This window comes from Arachis ipaensis, chromosome B04 (assembly GCF_000816755.2).
Source record: "Arachis ipaensis cultivar K30076 chromosome B04, Araip1.1, whole genome shotgun sequence".
NCBI classification, from domain to species: Eukaryota; Viridiplantae; Streptophyta; class Magnoliopsida; order Fabales; family Fabaceae; genus Arachis; species Arachis ipaensis.
In genome coordinates, this window is record NC_029788.2 from 97,103,746 (window position 1) to 97,109,407 (window position 5,662).

General features: G+C 40.9%; 1 long non-coding RNA gene across 1 annotated transcript in view; it reads right to left on the reverse strand.

Annotated features, from left to right (window-relative positions):
* Positions 1-4,268, reverse strand: part of LOC110270714 — a 10,934-nt gene extending 6,666 nt beyond the window's left edge. The window contains exons 1-2 of the long non-coding RNA XR_002360357.1: positions 4,182-4,268; positions 1,674-1,676 (exon numbers count right to left, since the gene is read on the reverse strand). This is a non-coding gene — a long non-coding RNA (uncharacterized LOC110270714). The remainder of the gene's footprint in view (positions 1-1,673; positions 1,677-4,181) is intronic.

Genomic DNA, 5,662 nt, shown 5'->3' on the forward strand with positions numbered 1-5,662 from the left:
TTTTTTCTTTTGCTTGAGGACAAGCAAAGCTCTAAGTTTGGTGTGCTTATCCGTGATCACTAAGATCATGGCCCCTAAAGGAAAACAACCCACTCCAAGAGGAGCAAGGGCGTGATTTAAAGGAACTGAAGCGCCAAGCACCTCACAGACTAGAGGAACATCCACTTCCCAAACCTCAAGGTTGTTGAGTTCTAATCTTAGCCTTAACTCTGTGATAACTGTTCTTATTTTAATTTCACCTTAGGAGTCATATAATAATAATTAGTATCTATTTTGATTTTATCTCCAATTAAGTTATAGTCTATTTCTCTCATCATCATTTAACATGAATAAAATAGTAGATCTTTTGAATAAGAGGCAATAAAATTTTGAGTTTTTAATAAGAGAAATTCTAATTAGTTACATGTGGTGGCAATGATTTCTGTCTTCTGAATGAATGCTTGAACAGTGCATATGTCTTTTGAATTTGTTGTTTAAGACTGTTAAATATGTTGGCTCTTGAAAGAATGGTGAACATGAGACGTGTTATTGATAATCTGAAAAATCATAAAAATGATTCTTGAAGCAAGAAAAAGCAGCAAAGAACAAAGCTTGCAGAAAAAAAAAAGAAAAAAAAATATAGAGAAAGAAAAAGAGAAAGCAAGCAGAAAAAGCCAAATCTCCCTTAAAACCAAAAGGCAAGGGTAACAAAAAAAAAGGGGATCCCAAGGCTTTGAGCATCAGTGGATAGGAGGGCTTAAGGGAATAAAATCCTGGCCTAAGCGGCTAAACCAAGCTGTCCCTAACCATGTGCTCGCGGTCGCGTCCATGACGCGATCGCGTCACTTGCACAACATCAATCCCACGCGACAGCGTGAGCGACGCGATCGCATCGCATGGATTGCACACCACTCCAAAGGAGACAGAGAGTTGCGCTGAAACGATGTTGGAATTGTGCGTTTCGCACGATTTCCAGCGACGCGATCGCATGCCCCACGCGATCGCGTCATTCATTATTTACCCATTCCATGCGATTGCATCACTCATGCGATCGCGTCAACCCCCATTCCACCCCAGCCACGCGACCGCGTGCCCCACGCAATCGCGTGGATTCAAATTTAATAACCCCAGCCACGCGAAACCCTACCCATTCGCGCCCTGATGAGCGGATATTTTATACGTTTTTTGGGGATAATTTCATATAGTTTAGAGTGTGTTTTAGTTAGTTTTTAGTCTATTTCTAGTAGTTTTTAGGAAAAATTCATATTTCTGGACTTTACTATGAGTTGTGTATTTTTCTGTAATTTTAGGTAATTTTCTGGCTGAAATTGAAGGAGCTGAGCAAAAATCTGATTCAGGCTGAAAAAGGACTGCTGATGCTGTTGGATTCTGACCTCCCTGCACTCAAAGTGGATTTTCTGGAGCTACAGAACTCGAAATGGCATGCTTCTAATTGCATTGGAAAGTAGATATCCAGGGCTTTCCAGCAATATATAATAGTCCATACTTTGCACAAGGATAGATGACGTAAACTGGCGTTCAACGCCAGTTCTCTGCCCAATTCTGGCGTCCAGCGCCAGAAAAGGATAAAAAACTGGAGTTGAACGCCCAAACTGGCATGCAATTCAACTGATAAACATAATTGACTTCCTGACTAAGATTTACAAGATAACCATAGATTGCTTCAAACCAACAATCTCCGTGGGATTCGACCCTTACTCACGTAAGGTATTACTTGGACGACCCAGTGCACTTGCTGGTCATGTGTGCGAAATTGTAAGAGAGTAACAATTTTGTGCACCACCAACCAACAACCAATCACCACCATCCAACAGAGTCTCAGTTGCAAACACATATAGGAAGTTCAAGCACAAACAAACAGTTACAGCAAGTAGAACAAGTAGCAGTTAATCTCAAGGGCAAACCACGTACAATATGCACACCCAAACAATGTCACATAAATGCATATGATGCATGCCTACCCTAGTGGCTGATGATATCATCTATCGGTTATATAGCCAACCCGACACGTCCTGGTAGCTAACCATGGACAGAAACACCCATCGCGGAGCAAGTAGGTTTGAGCTACAACCCCATTGCTACTACCCGCTCAACCCAGAGCCAGTGGATTAACCACTACTGTTGCTACTACCCAAGCGGGTGTTTAAAAGCTCAACCTGGAGCGAGTGGAATCACCACTACTACCGCTACTACCCAGGCATCACGATCTCTGACCTGGAGCAAGTGGGACGAACCATAACCCTTGCTACTACCCAGGTATCTCAAGCATATATTCATTCAGTCCCAGCCATGGATCAACATCCATCTCAGCCATCCGGCTTAAATTCATAATTCATAGTCGGCCATACGGCCCATAACTCATTCGGCAATCAGCCATAAATCAATATCATACACAGCCATTCCGGCTCACGGTTCAATCCAGAACCAGCCAATGTTCATAATCATACACAGCCATTCTGGCCCATAACAAAACAACACTTCCACCATTCAACATCATTAAACTCATAAAACCGGCATTTAAGCCATAAATCACTTTTTCTCAATTCATTTCACTTTGAAATCAAGTTTTAACTCTTTTCAGCCTTGGCTTTAAAGATCTCATTTCTCAAATCATCTCAGGCTCATAAGCCAAATTTACTCAAAGTAAGTTCCCTTTTTAAAACAAAGCCGCTCTCGGCATCCTCTTTCCAAAACTTCCAAAAGCATGGAAAGTTAAAGATTCACTTTGAGAACATTCAAAATCACCCATCCCACAATGGGATTTTATAACAAAGTTTCTCGGCAGAGTCCCAAGTCTTTAAGGGAGAATAACATAACTCATTTCGCCAAGTTCATTTAAATTCATTAAAAACCTTGGCTTCCTGATTTGGGTAATAAAATAGGATCTAAGCCAAACCGAGTCATATAATCATTCACTTCTTTCAAATCCGTTTCCTTTACTTAGGCAAAACCAACTTCAACCCCCATGATAAATTCTAGAATGTTTCAACGACTCAAAATTGTTTTAGTCTTGCAAGAATTCAGAATTCAAAGAGTACTTAAAACCTTTCTCAAAACATTTTAAAATGAAACTTGTCAATAGACATTCAGTTTCTTTCAAAGTCATTGAAACTCCTCTAATTGAAACCCTCAAGTCAAATTCAAAGGCATTGCCCTTGTCACATTTAAACAGCTTTAAAACATAAGTTTCATCTAAATAACTTTCTCCTGAAAGTGATACAATGCCTTTCTTAAGAAGCAAGACTAAATCACAATTTCCTCTTTAATAAATCATTTCAAAAGTATGAATCATCCTTTTCTTGATAATTCAAATAAAATAGTAGAAGTCTTTAACTCATCGTTTTTCCAAACAACATTTCAATAAAGACTCGGATTTTATAGAAATTTCGACAGCATCTCCCCTAAAACTTGGACTTTGCCACCCGGTTCGGGTCCCAACTAAACCGTTTCACAATTCTTTTCAACAGCCCAAAATCCAAAAATCAGTCCAAGGCAAGCCAAAATCCAACAGTCATCTCAATTTCATATTTCAAGAAAACCGTTTCAAAAATCAAATCAATATCAACCGATTTAACTCATTCCCACAGCTTTAAAGAAACGGTTCAGTAACAAATCTTTTGTCCAAAACCAAGTCAATCAAAGTAAACCAGGCTGAATTCAAAAGTGCATTCGACTTTTCACATCATCAAACTAATTAACGCAATTCAAATCAATCCTCAATGGATTAAACTCATATTTCAAACCTTTAAAGAATCAACTTCAAAACATTGCATTTCACAAAAACACACAATAATCCAGCCAAGCAAACATTCATAATCATTTGAGACAATCAATAATACATAAGGCTGATACCATCACCAAATACAAAATTGTTTCACAACAGTATCCATATGTAATAATTCCAACATATAAAATATAGTTTTCGGAAAGCGCCCCTACCTCAAAACGTAATTCCATAACCCAAACGCCTCATCAAGTCCTTTCCGCCTTAACCCGAACTGACGGCAACCAAAACCTCAACTCCCAGCCACTTTCGCAATAACCATAGCAACACTAATCGCAACATATAATAATCAGGACTCGATCTCACGTTACCAAAAATCATATTCATTAACCAAACACAACCGAATACTAATGCGAGGATTTTTCGAAACATAAGATACTTACTGTAATACAAAAACGAAGCAGCTGCGATTTCGAACAGGCCCGGCAACAGCTCCGGCAGTGGCCAGAAGCTCTGGTGGATCAACTATAAAAACTGTGCAGCTATAAACCTTCTCAAAATCCAAAAAGGCAGAAACCTAAAATAAAACCCTTACCGGCATACTTTTCCGGCGACGGCACCAAGGTCTCAAGTGGCAGAAGCTTAGCCCGGAGCTTTGGCGGTGGTTTCAGCAGCCACAACGACTTCTCCGGTGACCGTACACAACGGACTCCAACCACAGCGGCGGCTAGGAGGCCGGCGGCCGTGGCGACAGCTTCTGACGGCAGCAAGGGCGGCGGAATAACCTACCACCATCGCGCATCACCCTCTCTGTAAGATCCCTCGTGCGTGTTCTTCTCCCATTCGTGCCTCCAACGGCACCGACGAAGGCAGCTTCTGTGGCGACGACAAGGAGGTTCGGCGACGGCAAGGAGGTCCGGCGACGGTGACACAGGCGGAGATGGCTTCCCTTGTCGCGCTCTCCCTTTCTCCCTACTGTGCAAAAATCCGATTTCTCTCTCCCTCTGTGCCTCCTGGCAGTGATAAGGTGGTGGCGGCAAACCCTAGCAGTGGCGGTGGCACGGCGTGGACGCGGTGGTGATGAAGGCGCGGCGGCTCCGAGCCCACGACCACCCACATTCGCGAGCCAACCCCTTCTCGGTTCTGTTCTCCCTAGCGACGGCACAAACGGGAGCACGATCGGCAGCGAGCTAGACGTGGTGGCAGAACGTGGCTGGCCGGCGAGCTGCTGCTTTCCCGATGCTCTTCCTCCGGATCTCCTTTTCCCGCATTCCCCTTTTCGTTTTCTTTGCTTCTTTCTTTCAGGGATAACAAAGGAAACTGCGTGTGTTGAACTTGTGAGGGAGAAAGGGAACTCAATGGCTGAAGGAGTTAAGTTAGGGAAGGGTTTCATTTTGAAAATTAGGGTTAAGGGCATTATGGTAATTTCACATAAAATTGGGAATAATATAGTAATTGAAACCCAATGTAAATCCAACACTAATTGTATATGGAAAAATACTATTTGCTCATCAATTTTACCAATTATTTTCAATAAAATTCCCAAATCTAAAAATTAGAAATAATACACTTAATTTCTTCATTTTTCAAAATAGCAGTATTATATTTGAAATATTAATTATTTAATTCAAATCATATAAAATTCTTATCATTTCGTAACTGCCAACTTTATAATTTTAAATATAGAAAATAATCCAATAATTGTAAAATTGGATAATGATCATAACTTATCTCAAATTCAATAAATCAAAACTCGCCTTAATTCTCTTTAATAAAGAATCCCTGAAATTAAAGCTACAAAAATACTGAATTTGAAATTAGCTCATAATAGCCCTTTTTCAAAAGTTCTGGGTCTTACACCAAAGCTGGCGTTTAACTCCAGGAACAGCCTATGCACGAAAAAGCTTCAATTCTCAGTCCAAGCACACACCAAGTGGG